Source organism: Lineus longissimus, chromosome 6 (assembly GCF_910592395.1).
Source record: "Lineus longissimus chromosome 6, tnLinLong1.2, whole genome shotgun sequence".
Taxonomy (NCBI): domain Eukaryota; kingdom Metazoa; phylum Nemertea; class Pilidiophora; order Heteronemertea; family Lineidae; genus Lineus; species Lineus longissimus.
Genome location: NC_088313.1, coordinates 20,519,899 through 20,546,117, shown reverse-complemented (window position 1 = coordinate 20,546,117; position 26,219 = coordinate 20,519,899). Strand labels below are relative to the sequence as shown.

Here is a 26,219-nt window from a genome sequence, read left to right as displayed (position 1 = left end):
TTAGGCAGGGTTGTTCAAAACATGTTCTGCCACTAACGCTGGCATTACAAGTTGGCCTCAAGTTTTAATGACCTTAACTGAAGGAGAAGAGGTCAAGTTAGTTACCAAACTTGTTTTATAGCAGCCGAGCCCTTGTCAGGTTTTGGCAATATCTGAGAGGCACAAAATAGATCTAGATATCTAATCGTGTAAAACGTATTTTAAATACTTCGAAGTGACAGGCAGTGGGGCTGAGAAATATTCACAGTAAGGACACTAGGTCTTGTTTGACTTGATGATAAAGACATTCCCGGTACACCAATTGTATATTGCCGAAGTGTATTGTTAAGACACCTGCATCGGTCCTTTGGTGACATTTCGTCTGGTTGACCTTGCTCCAACCTAAAGCCTGGTCTGCCTTTAAGGTTTGGACAGGGAAAAAAGACGTTTGATGCACCGGATACGCACTGCCATTATCATAGAGTACGAACCATCATTCGTGCATCTACAGGGGATATAATGAGCAATAGGGCGTCGTAGAAAAGGCCAATTTGCACGCATCAAGAAGGTTTTAAAACCATTCCAGCTCTATCAACCATCGTGAATCAGAAATACATGTCCAGTTCTTCCGTTGGCGGCGAAATCCCTTTAAAAACACAGATACCAATTTCATGTCATTTTTGACTCCTGCCTACCCGCTGCATGACCTGTAAGTCAACAAGCTTCACTGGTTACATTTAGCGAAATTAACGAGAAGATTAGAACGAATGTCTCCACAAGCTGTCTTGGCGAACGATCCGGTTAATTTGTGCTGTGTCCGCCTAATCGGCTCACATTGCAGTCATCTCCACCATTTAATTGTATTTATCGGCAGACCCCTGTGGTTTAGCCAATGACGACAGTAGTGACAGCAGGCATAAGAAAAACCAAAGGTGATTTCAGTATCATGGCTGCTACTACTGTAGAAATTGAAGGTGACTTGGCAGTCGACGGCTTGTTAACAGTGACCTTGATAATGCCATTGGTACTAAATCTGGCGTGATGCAAATAAGTATTCGGCTGTCCATTTTTATGATGGGTTGCAAAATCGCAAAAACGATATCGTCTATTTCCTGTTCGTTAAGTAATAGGCCGTGGTGAATCCAATTTTCACGATGCTGTAATAGAAACCCAAATCGGCAAGAGTGACGTACCTTACTACTCGCAAGAGATTCATTAGGATCAGCTTGTAATTTTAATTCATCAAACAACGATATTTCAAAGACAAAGTCACAACCAGTATGCTGGTGTGAGATCACGTCGGCAGTCTCAGTCTTCGTGACTACTCAATACAAGTCAAAACTGCATTGGCACCACATATGCTCCCGATGACGTATTCGACGGCAGGAAGGGAAGTCGATGCAAAGTATACATGACTGGCTTTTAACGTTTGATGTATAATCATGCCATACATATAGTCTCCAGATACTTCCTCCTCTAAACACTATGATCAAAATATCAAGGTTGCTTAATAACAGGCTGCGGCACGTTCATAGCGTGGCGTATAGAATAATTATAGGGATAAACGAGTACATCATCTTGTTCGGGTATCTCTTTATGTTTGCAAGACTATTCGACGATTCGATTCAACAGATTGATAGCCATATCAATGATTGATATATATCATTTTATAGCTCTTTTAGGACATAGATTGCTTCATTTACGATCCAAATAAGTACGAAATCGAATAGTTTTTGGTTTGGAAGAGAGATTTCTGATATGTGAAGTTGTGGCGTCTTATTAAATGTCATCGCAGATCGTTTAACAATCGTTTGAGAGAACGTGTCGTGATGAGTTTCATCGCTCTCTTAAAATATGGTGCCAATCTTGCCAAGAGTGATAATCGAGACATTGCTCTTGAAACTTCTTAGTTTTATCAGAATTCTGCAATACTCGATAATATTCTTGGGTGACCAGACCAGATATATGAAAGCTGTACCTAAACGCCATGATGTCAAGTATGGCTTCTTTGATGTTGTCTATCGTGGCACCATGCAGCTTCTCTTGCTCGTCGTCATTTCTTAGGAAGGAGTCTTCATTTCATAACCTTTCTGGTGCTGGACTTGATATAATCCGCAGATCACGTGACTGCTTTCCTGTGACTGCCCAAACGATGATTCATTTGCAGAACCAATCTGTGACCATGTTCTTTCTGATTGGTGCTGCGGACCAGTGTGAAAAACGGATCAGCCACCAGTGGATCGTTTGCCGAACCAGCCAGCTGTCATGATGGTGTTAGTCTGGGTCATCATCAAATTGGAGACGGTCAGGACGTACCAAGTCTACATACCGAACCTGTGTGGACTTGAAGAAGAGCATCAACAAGTTGAAATATAAATCATGACTGTGGACTGACTGGTAGTTGGTTTTATACATCGGTCTGACTTGAGCACCTTTCTCTCAATTATAGGTCGTTGGAAGCTCCCAGTCCAACTTCGTGCAACACATTACTGCCAACTAATAATTGCCTATCAAACTAGCCTTTACCATTCTTTCGAGCTAATCCGCAGCAGAGGAGCTTTTTAAACTCAGCCCGGTAGAAGTCCAAGGAAACTACGTATATTATGTAATTAGCACTGTAGTTGATGATGTGGAAGGTGAAGGCAAAATCTGCCATCTGGTGAACTAAAGCAATCATATCTGGAGCGATGTTACTCCAGTTTGTAACCTCGCCCATGATCTGTATTGTACCAACAACACAAAGGGGCGTCACAGCAAAGATGTACGTAGCGGAAACCAGGACGAGGTTTTTGATGATCTTTCGTTCATTCTGACTTGTGCGCTTACTGGTGCCCGATATGACTGTACCTGCATCGCGATCAGCTCGCTGCACCCCGAAGACGATGAGAGCATTTAGGATAAATACACTGAAAATTGGGAGGTATAAATAAAAGCCAAAATAGACCATCGGAAACACTACAAAATGCCAATACTCCGTCAGTGCGGGCCGGCAGTCAGGAATGATATGCCCAGATGCATCCGAGTCGTAAACTAGTTTAAAGGTGGGAACAATTGCTGCTCCGAGGAAAACAGATATTATCATAACACCCACAATGGTACTTTTTCGTCTCCTCTGCGTAAATGTAGAGGCGACTTTCAAGGGGCGCCACACTGCAAAGCATCTTTCAACACAGAATGTTACCAGAATCCAAGTAGACAATGAGCCACAGAACATAAACAAAAAGGTGCGAAATTTGCAGTGCTCGTCTGAGAGCGCTTCCTCGACATAGACAGTACCTCCAGAAAAGGCGTAGACGCCTTTATCCACCCATCCATTGACGCCGACGCATAGATTGACGAGATCTGCAACAGCTAGTGGGCCAAGATAGGTCGCGGTGACTATGTCACGGTGGCGAAGCCTGAAAAAGATCACGATAGAAAGAAGATTTCCTAAAATCCCTGAAGCCATCACTACGGCTGTGACGTAAACACCGAAGTGAGAAATGAACTCCGTCAAGGCTGAAAGTAGTGCGCTCTCACCAGAAGATCCAGAAGATGTTGTGAGATTCGCAGTTTGGAATGTTACCGTCATGATGGTAACATTATCATGTGGCAAACTTTCTAGACTTGCTTGAGAAAGTGTTCGCGGAATGAAATGAATATTCAACTTTGTCATAGTATATACTTTGTTCGTCAGTGCTCTGGCAACTCTCGCTTTGTGTTGGTTGATCAAGAACGTCTCACGTGATGCCAAGGAAGCACGTGCATCCTACAGTATCCATACTAATCATCTCGGCAGGCTTATTACGACCGTTCGTGTCCATTCACGACGTCCTCTAACGTGCCCATGTTCATTCTAAGTCGGGATGCAGATTTGCTGAGGCGTAGTATACGATCTATATTAGAGTGTTTTAACATGGAGATATATTTGTTATGATCTCATGATTTCTATAACGTGACTCTTTCATTCATGAGAGACATTAATAGAATATGACTTGAATTGCTAATTTTATATTGTTTCTAATTCTATTCTTGAGAGCTGATATTTTTGGTACAGATTATTGTCAACGGATGAGTTTCACTCATGTATACATACTCGTGAATATGCTCGGTTCATTCAATTAGACTTGGTTGTAAGTTAAATCACTGCAACCTTTCACTGCAGACGACTTGTCTGAAAGATGATAAACTGTGTCGGTTATTGAAATATTACTCTGTGTGCGTTCTCCGACTCAGCTAACATTAATCTAAACCAATTCTGTGCACTCAGGTTGAAGCTAGATCAGATCCGAACAGATGATTTAATTACGAAATTAATAACTGAGACTCTAGTAGATGAATCATTAGAGAAAGAAGAAGAGCCACTTTGATGCATTATTAAGGGCGTAGGTAGTACATTAACGTAAGAAACTGGTGAGAGTGCTAGCCTGAGGTTCATACCATATTTCTGAAAGAAGAGTAGTTTTGCGCGCTGATTTAGCAGCCTGCACTTTGCTCAACACATCATGCCAATATGATCCTACCCTTGATATAGGATGACCCAAAGTTACATATTTAGAAGTTTATGGGCGATGCAGAATTCAATATATTTGAAACGTCAGAACATGACCATCAGAATAAGGCAGTGAAGGGAGACTAGTAAAAATGACCATTCCTTGCAATATCCTTCTCAAGAATGAGGCAAGATTTTCAAATTCTTGGTTCTGAGGCACCGTTCTCAATCTTCTGCCAAATGGGCGCGGGAGTTGTTGAGTCATTAATTACACTTAGCTTAATCGGGTGGTTCCATTTGGTGAGCTGTGGGTTTGATTGTTCTTTAGAATACATCTTTGGTGATTGATGTCCATGAATTTATGAATTTTGACTGCTGATTGGACAATCCACAGGATTGTAATGATAGCGATGGCTACCATTGGAGGACTCAGGTGCTTGCGTTAATCGCATCTGTGTTGTTCCATCTAATAACAACCTAATTACACAGCACAATCACCAATTCCATGCCATATCAAGATTGATGAATTCCGTAATAAGTTGATGTCTGACGCAGCCAAATCAAATGTTTTTAGCTCAGTTGACAAATTCAGCGAAGCTGGTCAAATAGCTATTCTAATGGTGTCCGTCCTTCCTTCCATCCTTCCATCCATCCGTGGACGCATTGGGCATTTTGTAACCATGACACCTACGCACTTCAAAAGACACGGGGTCGCTGTAGAGGTCACACTTACGTCATAGAACAACGGGAAAAGTCAAAACATGCATTAAGTATGATGAGTGAGCAGCCTCGCTTTCAATCACGCCCCAGTGCACTGCCGAGGACAAGCACGCTGTCCATTTCGTTTTCCAATCAATCTCCAGGGTAATTAGTCTCTGGAAATAATGTTAGGATTGATGGATGCTTCTGTAGCGAATTACCCTAAAGTCCTTACGCGTTGGTTAATGACTTTCCTGGTCAAATGCATGTAAACAAGCATGCCTGTTAAAAGGCAGGTTTTCGTAATCCGCCGTACGAACGACGGAGAACGAAGTACGAATGACTGTGGTGTCATCAAGCTCCTTGCTTCATGTACGAAACTCGAGAAATCATCTTAGCTGTAAGAATTGTCGATAAAATACATCTTTTTTTCATACTTCTTACTTCGTCGTTCGTAGCTCTTCAAAAGGCTTTCCAAGGCCAGCAGCCGAACCAGTATCGGTGTCGATTGAGAGCTGTTTGGTAAACGCTTGCTTCAAAGCTGCCCATGTGGATTAGCTGGATATTTCCTCACTTTACTCATAGCCCATATCATGACTTAAAGAGCGACCATGGGGATATAAGGTAGATCATCCGTCAACGACCCAGTTCTAAAACAGATAGTAGGCCTATAAGGATTTTGATGATGATGGTAACTGTTGATCGATTTTCCACGTCTTCGTTTAGCTGTATGTTATCACGAACGTCTGCTCATCAAACTTAATCGAATAAAAAAATATCAAATGTCTACTTTCCCCACACGCTGACCCCCCCCCCCCCCCCCCCCCAGTCGTTAATCTCCTTGTATCTCTCGACTGCAGTTATCACGCACCGTGGTCAAGCTAACATCCGGCCGAAATGGCATGAACGTGTACCAAGTCTTTCACGGCTATTATGTGTGGTCAGTTTAATTGTGTGATAGATAGAGGCTGTCAGTGACACTACACTGTCTTGTTTTGCCCGTGGTTAGTAATGGTCGATGGTCGCGAGGCTGGGGGCTTAAGCCATCTCCGCAAGCAAATGATTCCTTCTAGTCGTGCTTCAATAGACATTCACTCCTCACAATAACAGCATCAGCAGAGGAAATTATAGTTGACCAAGTAATCTGAGGCTTATGGGTGGGCAGTGCAAAACCTTTGGTCACTTCAGTAAGTTGGAGTTGCAAATGCCTCGCAACCTGTCTCCATGGCTTAATGTAAGGCCATCTAAATATTCATATAGACTGAGACAATGCCCACGGCCACCCCGTGGAAGTAGGACTAGTTAGAAGTATTGCTGTCAAAACCAGTGACACGACCTCCGGAAAACTCTGTCGAAGTAATCACAGCATCCATCCTTAGTTTGAACGCATCTCTGTAAAATGCCACTGCTTCTGATGGGCAGGGATTCTGGCTAGACATAATTAATCATCGGGCAGAAACGTGCTGTCGGATTTATTTCAATAATGGAGGTAGTTCTGGAAGTCTAGCATACTAATAAGGGAAGATGGCATGACAAATGACTCTGCTACTCTTGTTAAAAAAACAAACAAGAGCAAACCAAATGGTATGGTTCGATCCGTCTCCTCAATCGGATAACATACACTTCGAAATTGAACACCGTATCATAATCAAATAATGGTATTATCACACAAGAGATGATACTGCCAATCTGGTTTGCTAGGATATCGAAGATATAACTATAACTAATGATGATGGACCCTTCGAACACTCTTACACGTTATTTGCTGCCAAATCGGGTTTAAATTATTTTCCAATAGGTCTCCAGATAAAATGACCCACACGGAACGAAATAAATCATGGCTGACAAATGGAGTCATTATCGATCAAAAACTGTTCATTAATTTTGTGAAACGTGACAGAAATTCATTTGGAAAATAACCAACTTGTGCCAAGAGGACCGAGATACAGTCAAATTTACAGTGGAAACAATTTTCATATCAAAATCCGAATTTCGAACGATGTTAACGAAAGTTGATTTCCCATTCATTATTGATATTGATGCATGTATCAATTGATACCAAAATCTTAGTTGATACAATTAGTCAGTCTATCTTCGTTACCTTACGTCAGACAAGCTCATACAACGAACGACCAGAAAAAGGAACGCCCTCGGGCAGCCGGCGGGGTAGCTGTCCACCATGTTACAATTTGGACAGGCGAGATGCAGTTATTTGCCCATTCACTGTCAAAGACAGGTTTGCATAAAAAATCAGGAAGGCAAAGATGGTCATATAGGTAATTGTAGGAAGAAAAACATGAACATATCATACATCGAGTGTTTTGGCTGGGAACCATTAGCTGAAGGGAACTTCAAAGATAAAATATGACACTTCATAATCCTCTATCAGACAGGCAAATACTCTGATCTTTTTCACAAAAAAAGTCTTCCGTTGCGAGGGCTTTTGTCACTAAGACGATGTCAAAGGAAACAGGAACAAAAGGTCATCTGGTTGTTTTTGCATGTTTTGATTTTGATTTTGTTGGTAATTAGCTCTGTTTCGCTGTCCTGTTTTGATACCAGGGCCAGGTTGTTGAAAACGAATTATGTCACTAACGCTGGCGTTAACTTAACCTGGCGTTATCTCCTTCAGTTCAGCCCTTAGACTTAACGCCAGCGTTACTGACAACCGGGCCCTGACGATGTACAACAGAGTATCTTAAGCTTGTCATTGGGAGAGAGCGCACATGATCAGGTACAAAAGGATAATATGAGGCATGTTCGTTTAAGTCATCTTTCTCAGTTGACTCTTCTGTGGCTACATGTTGATATGAATCTGATGACATATTTCCTACTCGTTTCTTGACTATTGACTTACTGGTGGAACATTTCATTAATTTGACTATTCAGTGTGTCACTTTCTCTATACATGGAAATGTTTGCCTCGCTTGAAGCTAGAGGAATATTCGGATTCTGAAGAACGATTACTTTAACTTGTCTGTACAGTTGAAGCGACGGCCTTCAATGATTGATTACATTTGAAAGAAAGATTATTCAAGCATTTCAGCATTCTCATTAAATTTTTATTATAGTTGCCTTTCAATTCATGTACATGATGTACATACACTAGTGAAGCGAAAAGGACTCTCGTATGAACAACGTATTGGTAGACTGGGAATATCGAGCTGGAAGTTGGTACTTATCAGAATACAGCTTGTCACGCTGATGTTGCAAAATGTTGTTTTTTTATTACTCAAATGCATTAAAACAGTAGAGTGAGGCTTGGCCTTTCGCTGACAGTGATCTAAAACGGCCGTCTGTTAAATTGATTGATGGAGCTGGGGGCTTTGTTCATTTAGCGGAGAGTTAGTACAAAAGTAACGCTATTCTGTACAAGACTCTCGGTGTTGATTTCAAAATGACTGTCAAGTTAAAAAAGGAACACAAAAGATACATCTGTTGTCAAACGCCGAGAAGAAGAGGAAAAGAAGTAACTGACGTTGTACTGACCCAGGGGTCCTAGAAAGATTTTTTTTCAAAATCGCCTTCAAAGCAGCATTACCGCTTGCGTTGTACATTATGATAAGGTGACATGAATGAAATCTATACAACAAACCTAATAAGCAGCCTATTGGCAGTCACTATGGACGAGGTATCTCATCAGGGACCCATGTGTTTGACTGTTATTTTATCTACTAGAGCCATTGGCAATTTATAGGCATAACTCGCCTTGTGGCAGTCATTTTGTTGGTGGCTATCTGATTGGAAATCACATAAAATGTTCACCTCACGTTAGGCAATGAGTATGAAACGATGGAGATGGCGGACAGGATTGCTTCGGTTTTTGTTGGCGGGGATATAGTTCACGTGTGACCTGGGAATACCAAATTGTTGAAGATGTGTCGCTCAATAGGTTAGAAGCTTGATGAAGAATCATAGACAACATCTGTTTCTATCGTTCTTGCCTTGTTCAGTATTTGTTTCTTAGGTTGTCGGCGTTTGTATTTAATAGTGAAGGGTCGGTGTAGATCGTTTGCAATGGTTGCTTATCACTAGTAAAGTGCTGGTAGTGCGCGTGTTGAATTGGGCGTCAATTCATTTATCAGGCCTACTGTCACCAATAAACATTGAGAAAAAACATGATAAAGAAAAGAATCACAATCATGCATTCCTTAACATTCTGTGCTTTATCTGACGAAATATAGATTATCATATTTTTCTTGCTCTTATGCATTGATAATGTTTTGAAAGACTACTCGTGACAAATCTCCAATTTCACCCCAGGCTAGGCTTTCTTAACAATAATAACTATGTCTTATTCTTCTATACTAATGTTATCAAATCACCTGCTGCTTCTGATTGAATGGTTCATACTAATACGTTTTTCACTCAATCATTTGGAGAAAATCGTTTTTCGCTTGCTCGCACTAAGTAAACTATGCATAGAATATTGTCGAGGATGTTTGCTCAATAAGTACTCAGAAATGAAAGACTTGACATTAACGAACACCGTATTTAGTGACCTAAAACTGTCGAATCGGACCCTGTAGCTTTTTACACCGGTAATCAAGCTATTTTCAAAACGCAGTTCTAGTTCCATCAAACTTTGTCAAAGTCAATTTTGGCATCGATGTTCCTACACGAGGTTTTTTTTCCTTGGTATGTTTGTAGTCACAGTAGATCTTGCGGGATCCTTAATTGCTGTAGCCTTTCCTTCGTTATTTTCTGTTGATCAGCCAACAGCCAACGCGATAGTTTGTTGTCTATTGTCAGTGATCCGGATCTGGATCTGCTATCATGACAAAGTTTGAGCCAGGTTTCAATTCAGTCTTATTTTTTTCATCGGTGAATTGACCGTGTCTTCAAATGACTACTACTGAGGTTTTCATGGTTTTCTGTAGAACACTCCAGCAACAAGGCCACGGGACACCCCCCCTTTATTGATTTATGTCCTGCCATGACTCATCTGCCCTGCCCATTCGGTCGGCCAGCGTAGCCCGATGTTTTCATTCAAGTCCCTGGACGAAAACATATTAATCAGATCAAGCAAGTGAAAGGCACTGCAGTCAATTTATCTCTTTTCACCCGCAACTTCGTTCTCGACATCGCATAAGTCATTACAAACTGTTATCATAGACCGCATGTCTTTCATCAACCACAAAGGCTGAATCATCAGTTCTTTCACTCGTTCTATAGTGCTGAAGCCCCACGCCGCAGTACCGATCAGCGATCATCGTACCATCGAAAGCATCTACGGATGATTGCTCCAGGTTCCAATCTGGTATAGAGGGCGTCCACACCTATATCTACCTTCTGTCGCTTGGAACTCGGCATTCACTATGTAACTATTGAAATCTACTCTCGCCTTCTAAAGCATGGTGTCATCTTCCACGTGCTGTCGGGAATTAACGGGACGTTTTCAAAGCAAAATGGACTATCGTTGAATTGTTGATAGTGATTGAGGCAGCAGAACAAATCTTTGTGCTAGTATTGTTGTTGTGGTTGGGACTTTTGGTCATCCACGAAAAAGGTAGGATACGTTCCTTATCTCAGTGTTTTATCTATCGGTTTTCTTTCGGAAATCGAGAGTTGCTCTGTTAGCTTTTCTATCTGATGGCGCTCTTCCTATCAGTATTGGCGTAGGGGCAATAAGTTGGTGCATGTAATTCTGTTGATTGAGTGGAGTCCAAACTCATGTATTCTTTTTGTTTAAGATCTGCATTCTTTGAAGAAACTAACTAGGAGTATTCTTTAGATCTTTCTTGATTACTCTTCACTTCTTTCAAAAAAGTTGTATTCCGAGTAGTTCAAGACTTTTAAATCTTACTCCAGACTGTGTTCATTGGATGGAAGACTTAGTTTGGGTTTTGAGTGGTCACCTTCTGTGAAGTTAGTTCAGTGGATGTAGACGAATACAGCGGTGAGAGATTCTAATGGCCAATGTCATTCGTGGTTGATTCGGTGCGGTTCAGTCACTGTAACAAATTCACTGTATGTTGATGTTGGCTCGTTAGATTTTGCCAGTGTTGATATTGATAAGGTAAATAAACTGTATGACATTTCTGTACTAGTATAAAAGTCTAAATAACTTTTTAACGAACCTTTATAATAATACTAGTATGTATTTTTTTAATTTATATGGCTGCTGCCTGTCAATGATTTTTTTCATTTTCAAAAAAGTTAGAATTGAATCGCGCACGGAAAATGGTCTACCTGTGATGTATTGATTTGAAATCACCAGCTTATTAGTATCTGAAGATCGCAGTTGGATGATCAAGTTCCATGTTATTGTTGACAATTATTAGTCGTAGCGATATGCATATTGGTTGGCTTGTCATCTGACTCATTGCACAGGAGTCCGAACAATCACACTTGAGAGCTAAACAAATTTATCTTCTGTCGACCACACTTGTATAGCCGGCGAGTGTCAGTTGCACCTGCATCAAATCCGACATGCAAATATATCCGAATAAATTTACCCAAATGTTGGTCGTCACCAGAATAGGCGATTGATACTGATTGATCACATAATGAAAGTTGATTCCATCGGTTTGGTGAAAAAAGATGTAAAGCTCTGCGTGAGCGATGTTGTTTTCTGACTAAAAATCTGTGATGCCACAAGCCATCAAAGTAACAAGGCAGTTCCCTAGTTATTGGACAGATGGCTTGCGCCATAAATGTTTTTTGAACATAGAAACATGGAAAAAGCTTGTTTTCATTCAAAAAGAGTATGTTAGTTAAAAAACTAGGTTTACCTTTAGGAAAAGTTTTATGTTATAAAACATGCTTAAACTTTAAAATGTGGCTTTAAAAGGGACAAATCGTGCTCCAAATCAAACCAAAGATACGATTGTGTCTAAGTGAAATGATAACTCTGAAATCCTTCAAATAGCTTAAAATATGCTTTGGTAATGCGTGAGACCTTGCGGCCTCTTTATCAAACCAATCATCGGCAACCCAAGGCCACAGAATAAATTCAACCTTAATCTAGTGCAGTAATTTCCCATGATGTCCCCGGTACGATGGAACATTTCAATTCGATTTATTGGAGAGTATCCCAACCGGTGATCAAAACCCCTCTGTGTCTTTGATGCATCATTGATGCAGTTGCTTTATCAGATAAGAGAGTTTGTGCAGTGTTTATTCATAAGGGTTTATTCAATGGTAATGAAGGGCGACGGAGAGAACATGGTAAAGATAAAAGCATGCCGTCCCGGATAAATTGAGTTGTCAATCAGGTTCATCATTGCGTAACATGATGATACGCGGTTTCAGCGTGAATGACGAGGCTGTTCTTATCATCGTATAGGCGTTTCGATCTAGGAGGAGCGAGGAAATTTTCGAGTGAATTTTTCATGTCAGCTGCGTTACAAATAAAGGTAATCAACACTGTTAAGTGGAGCAGCACTTTCAATTTGGGCATTTTGTATCTTTAGGACTCCATGAAGTTCTTACTGAGTATAGTTAGCCTGATATTCACCCCTTGATCACGGTGATGACCTTGGGTAGGTAATTCCGCAGTGCAACAGTCTTGTGCGTTAAGGTATCATGCATTTAGTAGTCACCTGGATGAGTCGTATGTTATCACGGCAGTGTTTACCTGCCTTTAAGGCCTGATTCCATACAGAAGTCGTGTCGCGTTGGTAGAGAATGAAATTAGCCGGCTCCAGTAATTAAATCACCCCCTGGTGTTGTTGGTATCTTTTGATGATAGTTTCTATTCTCACATAAGCTCCCCTGCAGATGCTGTCGTAGTGGGAAATGCTTTAGTTGAGTTCCCATTGAAAGCCCATTCTGTTAGTGTCTGTACTAGAAAGAATACAGAAAGTACTGTTAGTACCCGGTATTGTAAAATCAAGTTTCTCATCACACGTTGTCTTTTTCTGCTTGCAGGATAACAACAGCAACAACAGCACTAAAAGGAATAATTTCAAATCTACCGTGCAATAATCAGCTTAAGGAAATCAACTATGGATATTTCATGAAGGTCTTCGATCAATTATCAGCACAATAAAGGTAGGTTAATTTCTATTACCGTGTGATGATTGGATGTAATTGGCAGTAAATTGAAATTATGTTACTTCTCGAAGCGTGCCAAGGTTGAGGTTGTGTCTACTGCTGTGGCAAGGATGTCAGCTTGTCGTCATCACGACTATCGTGGTTGAAATAACATCTTTATAGAATTGTGAAATATGACGTACTTAAGCCACTTGAGAGTAACTTCATAGAAAAACTCACGGTCGTGTTGTTGTCCATGGCATATGTCGTCAACGCAGCACACGGGTTGTTGGAACAATGTGCCAACTTCCGCGGCATCCGTCGTCAACGCAGCACACGGGTTGTTGAACTTCAGCGGTATCCGTCGTCAACGCAGCACACGAGTTGTTGGAACAATATGCCAACTTCCGTGGCATCCGTCGTCAACGCAGCACACGGGTTGTTGGAACAATGTGCGAACTTCCGCGGCATCCGTCATCAACGCAGCACACGGGTTGTTGGAAGAATATGCCAACTTCCGCGGCATCCGTCGTCAACGCAGCACACGGGTTGTTGGAACAATATGCCAACTTCCGTGGCATCGGTCGTCAACGCAGCACACGGGTTGTTGGAACAATGTGCGAACTTCCGTGACTCCGTCGTCAACGCAGCACACGGGTTGTTGGAACAATGTGCGAACTTCCGTGACTCCGTCGTCAACGCAGCACACGGGTTGTTGGAACAATGTGCCAACTTCCGTGACTCCGTCGTCAACGCAGCACACGGGTTGTTGGAACAATATGCCAACTTCCGTGGCATCGGTCGTCAACGCAGCACACGAGTTGTTGGAACAATATGCCAACTTCCGTGGCATCCGTCGTCAACGCAGCACACGGGTTGTTGGAACAATATGCCAACTTCCGTGGCATCCGTCGTCAACGCAGCACACGGGTTGTTGGAACAATGTGCGAACTTCCGCGGCATCCGTCATCAACGCAGCACACGGGTTGTTGGAAGAATATGCCAACTTCCGCGGCATCCGTCGTCAACGCAGCACACGGGTTGTTGGAACAATATGCCAACTTCCGTGGCATCGGTCGTCAACGCAGCACACGGGTTGTTGGAACAATGTGCGAACTTCCGTGACTCCGTCGTCAACGCAGCACACGGGTTGTTGGAACAATGTGCGAACTTCCGTGACTCCGTCGTCAACGCAGCACACGGGTTGTTGGAACAATGTGCCAACTTCCGTGACTCCGTCGTCAACGCAGCACACGGGTTGTTGAACTTCAGCGGTATCCGTCGTCAACGCAGCACACGAGTTGTTGGAACAATATGCCAACTTCCGTGGCATCGGTCGTCAACGCAGCACACGGGTTGTTGGAACAATATGCCAACTTCCGTGGCATCGGTCGTCAACGCAGCACACGAGTTGTTGGAACAATGAGCCAACTTCCGTGGCATCGGTCGTCAACGCAGCACACGGGTTGTTGGAACAATATGCCAACTTCCGTGGCATCGGTCGTCAACGCAGCACACGGGTTGTTGGAACAATATGCCAACTTCCGTGGCATCGGTCGTCAACGCAGCACACGGGTTGTTGGAACAATATGCCAACTTCCGCGGCATCCGTCGTCAACGCAGCACACGGGTTGTTGGAACAATATGCCAACTTCCGTGGCATCGGTCGTCAACGCAGCACACGAGTTGTTGGAACAATGAGCCAACTTCCGTGGCATCGGTCGTCAACGCAGCACACGGGTTGTTGGAACAATATGCCAACTTCCGTGGCATCGGTCGTCAACGCAGCACACGGGTTGTTGGAACAATGAGCCAACTTCCGTGGCATCGGTCGTCAACGCAGCACACGGGTTGTTGGAACAATGTGCCAACTTCCGCGGCATTGGTCGTCAACATAGAAAATAGGTTGTTGGAACAAAGTCCCAACTTTCGCTGCATTGGTCATCAGCATATGACACATGGGATATTGGTAAGATCGGTACATTAATCGCTGTACCAACTGCTTCCTTAATTTGATAATCATTCTGTTAATAAAACAATGTTATTGTTGGAATTAGAATTCAAACTCCAACTGATGTGAACCGTACTCTCCTCGATAACAATAGGCAATATATGGACTAAACATCCTATAAGGTGGGGAATTCCGGTAACCACTCCCTCAGGACGGTAGAGGAGAAGCACTGACATCGACCAGACAAAACCTGTCACCCCAGTCGTCAATACGTCTGCCATACTTAGTCCATGGCCGCCATCGAACCTAGTTTACCTTTATTTGTCGATAATGTGATACTGAAACAAGAGTCTGGGCTTAGAGACTTATCACTAGTATCCGTCACCGATACTGTGTTTCTGTGAAATGTGCCAGAATATGTTCCTAGTTTCCTACACGAAGAGAGTTGTTGAGGCGACGAATGATATGACGCAAATGAAAGTGCGCTTGAAAAAACATATCGTCGTTATCAAAACATCTTTATGAACACGAGCTAATGGAGAAAAGGCAGCCTACAGTAGCCTGACGAGATCTGTCATCTAAATGGCACTGTTCAATATCTGTCAGTTTGCGTCCACTCGATACTGACTGACATCTTCGAACCCAACAACTCGCCAATGAAGCGAACAGAAAGGAGCATGCCCATTATTGCGATTTTGACCTTGTCAATCACAGATGCTGCCCCTGTTGCACTTGACTGCAGGTCTTGAAATCCTGGCTCGAAGCATGTCAAAGGACCAACAAAATTATATGCGACCATTGGGGGATTGATAGTAGTATATGAAAGGTGAAAATCATAATAAGATAGCCTGGCGTCTTATTTTGCCCATTCACGAAAATTGGTAATTCTCACTGCACAATAGGGAGGTTCCGCACCGCCTACGATTACGATTACCATTACGATTTCGGAAAACGTAATCGTAATCGTAATCGCGTCGAGAAGCAGCTAAATTCAGTTCCGCAAAAATACTCTTGATGTCATTCAAGAAACCCACGGCTCACGAACAGAGCGAATTTGCATTCCAATTTCATTGCAGTCATGACGGTATAAAACAGCTTTGGCCATGAAATTTGCAGGTCCTACGTCTGGAGTGCATAGTCAAAATATATTGTTTGTGAAAAACGTGACCCAGGATACTTTGGAAGTGCATGAAATTGACGTTCTCGATGATCGTTTATCACTTACGAAGATTAGCCGCCATCGTCGTAGAAACGAACCGAATATGCCGCAGACGATTTCAGGGCTGATGACGTTGCTGCAAAAATTGATGACGTCATACACAAATCGTAATCGTAATCGTAATCGTAGGCGGTGCGGAACCTCCCTATTGTGCATACGTGGCTTATTCTAAGCAGTTCATTTTGACCAAAGGTAACGTATTAACCTTGGGTATGTAGTTCAGAACGTATTAGATTTCCCTGTTCCTACCACAGCTACAGTTTCATCCTTCCCAATCCTGTGCGTTTTGATCTCAATCGACACGAGGTAGTATATGAAGAGATCTCATTGATTTCCTAATCTTTATTGGAAGTCATTGCCCTTGTCATTCAAATGTGCTGCCCATCATTTGTTTGGCGGTAAACCTCTGTGTTTGTCACACATTTTATAAAAAAATGCGTATATTTTGAGACGATAGATACAAAACTATTTACTCCAGATCGATTCTAAAAAGTAGATAATATACCATGGTTGATAGACTAGCTATACATTTCCATTTCGAATGATAATTAATTATTTTGCCATATTCATGTGGATCCATACGTTTAATTACTTTTGTATATCTGGTATACTATCAATATAACAATGGCTGTAAAAAACTAAATATCTGAGGTATCTAGATTGAATTGAAAGTCAATGAATTTAATTACAGGTCATAATGATTTACATCCTGCAGCTGACTAGCATAGTTCAGTATGCTCCCTCTAACTGTAGAGTATTAAACTGTGTTTTTGATGTTGTACCGTACTTAAGTCTGCAGTCAACATTTTCCATTCAGGCAAACTTAGACTTAGCTTGGCAGTGGAGTGTTCAAGTAATGCATGTGAACTCCTGAGGTAATATGGCTAACATGCTCGGTTAAGGTTCAAACTACATGTACGTGATCAAATACTACTAGCTAATTGTATCATACAAGGTTTATGTTTTGTGTATCACAAATGTAAAATGCTTTGGGAGGTAAGTACATCCACGAACAACAAGGAAAATGTATATTCATGCAGAATAATTTGAAAACATACAACGGGTTCTTTATTATTTTTTTGTTATTGCCGCTGTTCGATAGTTTCCATTTGGAAGACTTTTCTAAGATATTGTGCATCAGCTGTACTGGCGAAGACAATTATCCCCACCGAGCCGCCTCATGCTACTGTCGACTAGAAATTAATTTACTGTTGGTGGCCTCATAGACAGGATGTAGTCCTGGTCATTGTTATGCTGTTTTATTAATTTTCTTTCCAGTTCTGATATTGCTTGCTTAAGTCGGGGTAATCGGAGAGCATCTCCTGTCTGAACGAGTGCTTGTAGCAGTGCAAGACCCCACTCTGATTCTACTCAGTACAATGGTCCACATATTGCAAATTTGATGAGTACATTGTAGTTGTAATCCCCAACCACAATGTGTTTCAGTTGAATACCTGGCCAGACAACAGTACGGTGTCAGACGTATCAAGTTCAACCATCTATACCGTGTGCAAGAACTCTGCTCTTGCATCTCTCAAATGAAATAGTGGAGTGATGATCCCGACAGATGTATGCCTGTCCAGTAAATTGTATGTTAGATATGTTTACAAAATGAATGATATTGTAACAAAGAACATATGTTGCAAAAATCGAGATACTCGAACTGCAAATTGACTCTTTAGAAATGTTCAAAATCAATTCATTTTTCAATGACAAACATATCAACAAGCATTTCAATTCAGCAATTCTTCCGAAATGCTAATGACTGATCATGTCGACACTGACATGACAGTGTCAATAATTGGATCACTAAACAGTAATAAGGCAAACAAATTGGCCTCGAACAAGGGTTGAGATATCAATGGAATATCGTGCTCTTTGATTTGCAATTCCTTTATATATGAACTAAAAACTGGGTTACCCAATTTCACTTGTTCTCTGCGGGACATCTGAAGAAGGCTGCAAACTATTTCCGTTGTTAATAACAAAGGGAAGAAAACTATTTTTCTTTTATTCTTTATTCTGTTAAAGAGTTGTTGAACTCGAATCAAAGTAAGATAGCTTCACCAAATGTTAAATCGATAGTAACTTTTAACATTTGTCGGTGAATCAAACTGACTATTCAAGTTTCAAAATCAGTAAAAGAATGCGGCATATTCTTTGAAATACAGACATATACAAGGTAACAGTAACCCCATTCCTGTAACGAATCCTTCATACTCCTAAGAAATGAGATGGAAATGTTTGTTGTAGCCATTTAGCTTTATTTTGAACATTGCAAAAGGATCTTCTTGCGGGCCTAGTATTCGTTATTGACTTTGATAGATATGTTTTTTATTGAAATCGGTTACTTCAATCGAGACATTCATAGAGGAAGATACAATTATTCATAGCATTGTCCTCATAACTGCTGTCAGGCAGAAGACTTCGGAATTCAATTAGTTAAGTAGTAACCTCAAAGAGCTGTTTCTTACGCCTTTTTCTTATATGAATACTGACCCGAATAGTTGATGAAGAGAACAACACCTGCCTTAGGCCTAACTCGTCCCTATAATGAAAGAGTCCACCTTGATTTACTCAAGCAAATATCATACGTACATACTCTATTCAAATGTCGGACGAAGCCTGCAGCCAATTCGTTAAAAATCTGATTGGGTCCCCAAGCCAGCCGGAAAATTCAATTACCACATCAAACTACTGTTCAGGTTCTAAATATCCATATCGAATCATAGGCATTCTATAAGCAGCGGCCATCGATAGAGATAGGGCCACTGGCAAAGGAATTAATTACTTCATTTTAAGCAAGCAAACAGTACGATTAGGAAGTTTGAAAATCGTCCGTACCATCATCCGACTCCAGAAATATCTTATTGACTTATTTGAATTTATCGTTTATCGAAACCCCATTTAAATCAGACCTGCTAATTCTGTTGGCGAGAGAGATCCATATCATCGTCGAGTAGGGTCTCTTTCATATTTACAGCCATTTTGTACACGAGCTACATCCTTAGGGTTATTCTCCTCTACGTGTAAAAGGCTTCGAACGAGATGCCTCCGGATTAAGCCGGTGATGAATGATATGGAGTTTGATAAAGATGTTGTGCTACCATAAAAATGCAAATATAGCAGTATTTTGGGTTTAATTAATTTTACTGTGACAAAATATCGTATTAATGAATCACACAGATCTATTTTGGGTCTATTTCATTTAAGGAATCAATTTTGGGTCTAATGTGTTTTCTTTAAATGTCTAATTCGCGATATTACTCCCATTTCTTTTGGTTAATCCAATCAAAATTACTTTCGCGAACACCTCGAAAGTAGATTTGGTAGTTTATCGTGTCGAATGATCGGTAGTAGGATAAATTTCCACCATAAGCAATGGTTTAGTACCACGACTACGATATTTTTTGTCGTCAGTGTCTCGCGATTGCACACAATTCTATTGCCTACTCCATTTTTCATAATATGTCAGAATACGGGTGCATCTTCTTGTTTGTCTGCTGCTAACCAAATAAATCCCGATGCTGTGGCAAGAATAATCGACTAGCTGGCTGTCATATCAAGTTTGCCGGAACCAGCCTTGTCGTGGTATCTTTTTCCAGTATGGATGAAAAAAACCCGGCCATCACCATCCATTTACAATGATTGGCCAGAATTTTGAATCGCAAATCTGACCTGGGCGACTACCATGGCTCCTAAATCATCCCGAATGTAGAGTCGAACGCAACACTGCAAACAACAACTTTTCTTCATATTTCGCGATGTGGTTATGGTCTGGGAAGGCTTGGTGGTTGATTTTTGCATCGGTCTTCTGGAAAGCAGATAGCACAGACGATCAACACAACTGTTACCCCTGTAACAGCTTCCGGCAGAGTTACTGTCACGGTCTTGTAACGATCATGTTGATTGTAAATAAGGCTACTTCGGGTCCATTTTCACTGGTCTAACCGGACAGTACTGTTATTGCAAGATGTAAGTGTGTGTAAAAGTGTCCTTTACGTTATTATGTAGAGTTACCATGCATGAGAATAACACCTGGGCCTACTCTCATCACATTTTAGTATTGCAGTACATGTTATCAACATCGCGTACGTGCTAATCATTTGAACTCTAGCATCCGCGTTCGTACGAAAAACTACGACAACAGCAACTAGTTATGCATGTTATGAGACCCAGCACTAAAATAATTACTTAAAATGAAATGAACTTTGAATCATATTTTGATTAAATGAATAGGACTTCCCTTAGGTTTCTATCATAAACGCCTCTTCATTTTGTCACTATGAATGGATAACAAAGATATACATGTACATTGTATATGGAAACCCTTCTCGGGGTGAACAATTGAAGATTCAATTTGGATCAGATAACGTGGTCACGAAACCTCAAACCGTAATGACTTTGTTAAAAGTTCTTGAAATCAAATTGGAGTAGACTGGTGAAGTTGTTAACATGTTTAATGGGCCAGTCGAAAATAGCTCCTATCAAAAATGTATCTGAGCGTGCTCGCCTGATTACTTCTTTTTAGCGAAGAGACGTGCATTTCAAAAGAGCATTCGAGCTCACTACGATTTGCGCTGATTGTAATTTTTTTGTTTATTTGTTTATATCGATACTACATGTACATGTATGTATTAATATGTAGGCGTGGGGTTGATAAAAATCATGATGGTCAACGATAATGGGCACCATGCTAACCAAATCACTCGATAAATTCACAAAAAGCGTCACGTATGCATATAACGGGCAAGGGAAGTGCTGTTTCCTTCCGAAACGACCATTGGATAGGGATGCCTCTCTCACTATTGTGTACACATTGTAGTGATATAGATAGTATTCACCTTTTGGAGAAAATATAGGCTTTCGTCTTTCGATTAATCTGTGAAATTATCGGTCATGTGGACAGAGCCCTTATTTTAAGACATCTCCTAGTTCAAGATCGAATAGCTATCTGTTCTGCTTTAACCAATCTTTGCCGTTCGAATGAATGAGCGATGCTCATGTGTCAAGAAAAAAAAGAAATTAATATAGTTCGGCAAAAAATTCAATGCATGCAGGAGCTCATGTCGCTTGCAAATGAAACCAATTAATGAATTTGCCATGTCACGCATGTAACCTTCTTTAAAAGAAGATTTTGTGTGCAATACACTCTTTACTAATGAGTTGTTTAATAACAAGTATAGATGAAATATATTCCCTTCTCCCAATCCCTATCTTACTACAATGTCATCGTAGTAATGTTCAGCAGAGTACGACATAGGTCGTTAAAGATTACCCTTGTCGATTGAGATGTCTTGACAGCGTCCGAATTCGTTTAGATCGTGAGTGGAGTGGGAAGCGTTCCTTTTGCATGCTGCTTTATTGCTAGGGTTGTTGTAACAGGATATCTGCACTATATCTGATATCCGGGCATATGTTGGCCATAATGAATATCGCTTTCATATTTTTATATTTGAGTGGCTTAATAGAGGAAATTTTTGGATCTGAATTTTTAAAGAAGTTTTTTTCCATTTAATGTAATCTGAATATAAAAGTATCTGCAGATAGGTCTTTTGATGCAAGGTTATCATTTGGGTCTTCAGAGCACCGTTTTTTTCTAAAAGGTGATTAATTCGAATACCACTCTCTACGAAGAAGCACCTCTGTCAATCACGAGAACGGGCAGTTAAGGCGACAACAAAACATAAAAATGCTGATAGGAGAACCATGCACACTTGTTAGTGCAGTACAAGAACTGACGGGAATACAAAACGTATTTCTGTGTATTTTTCGTGACCAGCCAAATTGGTTAGTATTCGGGACATGGTGTTGGCTTGATTGTGGTCGCTTTGATGAAGGTTGCGGAGAGCCGGACGCGGCGTGAAAAAGGTGCTTATCACCTGAAACCACTGAACAACGCAATCCATTTTATACAACATGTACGCCATTGCTGAATAGTGTTAAAAGAAATTGATCGGTAAATTGCTTCCGAAATTAGCTTTGGGAGAAGGGAATATATCTCATCTTACTTGTTATTAAATAGCTCTAGTAAAGAGTGTATTGCACACAAAATAACCGCATTCTCACAACGTTATGTACAATGCAGTGTTCCTAACCTGCTCTTAACGTGCAATGCCACCCTCAGATAAGGTATTGGAAACATCTATGCCAGTTCGTAATCAAATAAACATTGAACAACCTAATTATCATTTTTCCAGAAGACTGCTAGTTCGGTTCGTCATACCCTCTTCTAATTGCACGATTAACGGCAAATCAAGCGCACTCGACATTGATTTCCCTGAGGCTCCACCCGTGTTGCGCTCAGGCAGATTTACGGAAAATATGAAAAAGAACGTGCGGTGTTGGACGTTTGGGGTTTAGTTCAGTAGATTTCTTCTCAGTCCTGGACAGTTCAAGTGCATTAAGTGCATTTATATTGGCTGTGTGTTATGGTATCATCATATCATAATCCACCGTGTAATTTGATGTGTTCAGTACGACATTGATCGCTTAGGTCCCAGACACTTCCTGACGTTCTGTCGCCTCGATCACAAAAGACCACTGAGATAAAGGTCTATGTGACATACATAGAATATGACAGCTTGATTTCACTTAGCGGGAGACTGCCGCCGTGTGTGCCGTACTTGGAATAAGAAATAAGAGTAGCATTAGTGCACGCACTTGCGATGAACTTGTGTTTGCATATGTACTTTAGTACATTGTGATCGGAAATACTCCATCATGTACTTTGATATTCCTTTGAAATCCAAAACTGCACACACTCCAGTGCAATCACCATGCTCTCTAGTTGATCTATGATTATGCTGTCCTATCCACGATACATTTGATAGTCAAGGCTTAAGTCAAACGTTACGTCAGTTAGAAAATAACGTACAATTATTTTTATTTCTGTTGAGTTCAACTAGTTCAAATCGTTTTGTACACGGACACCTGATCCGAAATTGCTGTAAATATCAGCCATTTTGACACCATTACTCATCATTTTCGTATGATTCGATCTCCATCTCCATAATCATCAATCTCAGTCATCACTGTATCTACTCCTCCCTGCAATTGGCTATTTCGGTCATTTATAGTTACACCTACTAATATAGCATTTCATATTAACACTTTGACATACCATTCTGTTGCTGTACGTCGTATGTGTCTTTCACGCAGCCACGAAATAGTAATAGTAATCTTGCCAGTGAAGGCTGTTGTGGGTAGATTACACCAAGATAAGATCTTCTTTAAAGGGGTACGGCGTTCGCATTACTGTTGGATCAGGAAAATAGAGTGTAGTTCTACACAATGGAACAGTGCTGTTATCGAGAATGCACATTTGCTGAAACTTTGTCCGCATATAGTACATGTACTTGTTTATCAGTCTAGATTAGTCTTGGCGAAAAATCGTCATTCATCGCTATACACACTTTAGTCAAGAGATTCAAGATACGTATAATAAGGTATTAATCAGTTCGCAAAGAGGACTATAAGGTCAACTGCTCCCAGGCTAGTACACAGTCCATCAGTGTAATATGTACTTTACCCAGTGCACTAGACTGAAGTTCAATTTTCCCTCGCAGACCTTCCCATATTAGTATAATGACTCTGCTGACAATCCTGGCTTATTTGATTACCGGAGGTTCCGTGAAGAAAATATCCTTATAGGAAATTCAACCCAAGATCTGACAAAGGCGAACCACAGTGTCTCCAGGATCAGACAATGAGGATTGAATAGAACTTATATCAAGCTCTTAGATGTGAGTCGAGGAGGAGAAGGGAGTGCTTTACCCTTTAGGCCGCGTAATAATTAAAAAACGTCTGGTCCACGGCCGCCCAGACTTCAGCCGCGCACAAAAAAGCTTTATTGTCACTTTTCTGATGATTTCCCCAGATTTTTCCTGCCTGACCTTCCTACATGGCAAAGTCGCTCAAGCAGCTTCAAATAACACCGACATTTCTTATCTGTGGTGCTTTGTATCAAAAGGTTTTCTGGTGTCTCCTCAAATTCCAGATCCACAGCCTTAACAGTTGGAAAAAAAACAAGAAGAAACCCAAGCGTTGTTCTTACAATTCCAACCTGTGGCAAGGTGCTTCAGGTGGAATGACTACTTTAAACAGCTATGATTAATGTTCTTCAGTAATACAAGTAAGACTCCGTTTACTTCAACGTTGGTTTTTTCTTCTAAACTCCAAGACTTACCTCGTCGCCATGAAAATATTTAAAAAAGGATTTTCACTTCTCTTGCACCGTTCAGCTGCATGATTTGAGTTCGCGAACCAAGGTTCTCTTCAGGTAATACTTTACATCCATCAAGCTTCACTTGGCCAGTTCGACTCCAGAAATAACTGAGAGTATTTGTGTTCAGGTGGCTGGACCAAACAATTTCATTAAAATGGTGTTAGGAGCAGCTTGATGGCTACAAACAACTTTAATTCGAAAGCTCATTTAGAAGTGACCTTTTAAAGACCAGGGGCGCCGAGGACTCTGATGTAAAAGTGATGGATTGCTTCGTGAAGTCAAATAGATCAGTGTATGTATAACAGGTCTGTTGATCTTCGCACCGTACATTATTCGATGCCACTCTGCGCATTTATATCAACATACACTCGGCTTTACATATGTTAAACGTCAGTATTACTATCATTCGGCTATTTTGGAACGGTTGCATAGACTCTATCAATAGGGACTGACTAACTCTTCACTGCATCACACCATCATTGGTACTCGTGCATGAACATTTGCTCTCTTCTGAGAATCTCTCTTGGGGAGTCTTTACCACAACTCTCGCTTAATCAGATACTCCTCGCTCAAGTCGTAAAAAACAATCCATCCGGAACATAGCAGGATTGCATTTCGAATTCCCGCAGCACGCGATGAATGAAAAAGGCGGTGCATGATTTGCTATGAAAGGAAGTACGCATAATTAAATCAATCAGTCTTTGTCAATCGAGGACAATACGCCGGTCAAACAAGGACAATATGCCGGTGAATGCTTATACTAAGTTACGTTCATGCGGAATGCTAGATGGCGGTAATTGATTATGTAACAAGCACACCTTAACCTGTGAACCATTCATTCAACGGTTCGGTAGGACAGGAATGAACAAAAATCGAATAAGAGAAAACCATGGAAGAAACCGACAGATATCGAGATATTTGTCGTGTAAGTGGGATTTGCACAGGACATTAACATTTGATTGAGCGTATTTTAATGTGTTTGGGAAAAGTCTTAAGATGCTTACTAAGTGGCTTTCGTGGCAAGTTGAAAGCATATGTGAGAGCGACGCAAGCCAAGAGCACGATCAGACATTTCTTGCTATCAGTCCAGTCCTGGTGCAGATACGAGTCATCGCGGACGTGAACATTTACACCATGAAATTTTCACTACGATGATTTGCTCTGAGTAAACGATTGCCGGGTATCAAAACGGCATCAATTAATCTGACAAAGATGACAAAAGCTGTTTAAATATCATGTCCCGACAACGCCCTGAGCAGATTGATTTATCGCAACAGCATATTGACAAATTTCTATCATTATAAAGTCATTGGTAACCAAACTGTGCGATCATGATATGGTGTTCGATAGAGTGGTACATCCCCTCGGGCGTAATCACCAACATATCAGTAGCATTTTGACTTAGCAAGGTCGTTTATAGCCAATATTCTGTTGAATACTGCTAATGGATTGCCTCAGTACCCCTTCCGCGGCATTGACAATGGAGGCTGTTTATCGTTAGAGCGTGCATAATGAAATTTGGCGACGATTTGAGATATTTTTTCGGTCGTGTGTCTGCATGTACTTTGTGCAAGTTGGCTTGAATTGAATTGAGGAAAGGTAGGAGAAAATGTGTTACCTGTCATCGCTTTCCATTACCCGATTCTATATTAATAAAAGAAGCTGTAAGAAGATAATTGCCCTTTGTGACTGTCAG

General features: G+C 41.1%; 1 protein-coding gene across 3 annotated transcripts in view; it reads left to right on the top strand.

Annotated features, from left to right (window-relative positions):
• Nucleotides 1-10,480: 10,480 nt before the first annotated feature.
• LOC135489103 (dopamine receptor 1-like) overlaps nucleotides 10,481-26,219 on the top strand; it is a 75,677-nt gene continuing 59,938 nt past the window's right edge. Inside the window, exons 1-3 of one of the 3 annotated variants that reach the window (XM_064774275.1) lie at nucleotides 10,481-10,658; nucleotides 12,438-12,507; nucleotides 13,022-13,144. The gene's annotated coding sequence lies outside the window, so the exon portion shown is untranslated. Of the gene's footprint in view, nucleotides 10,659-12,426; nucleotides 12,508-13,021; nucleotides 13,145-26,219 lie in introns of those variants that run through there. The other 2 variants (XM_064774274.1, XM_064774276.1) reach the window with 2 other exon arrangements.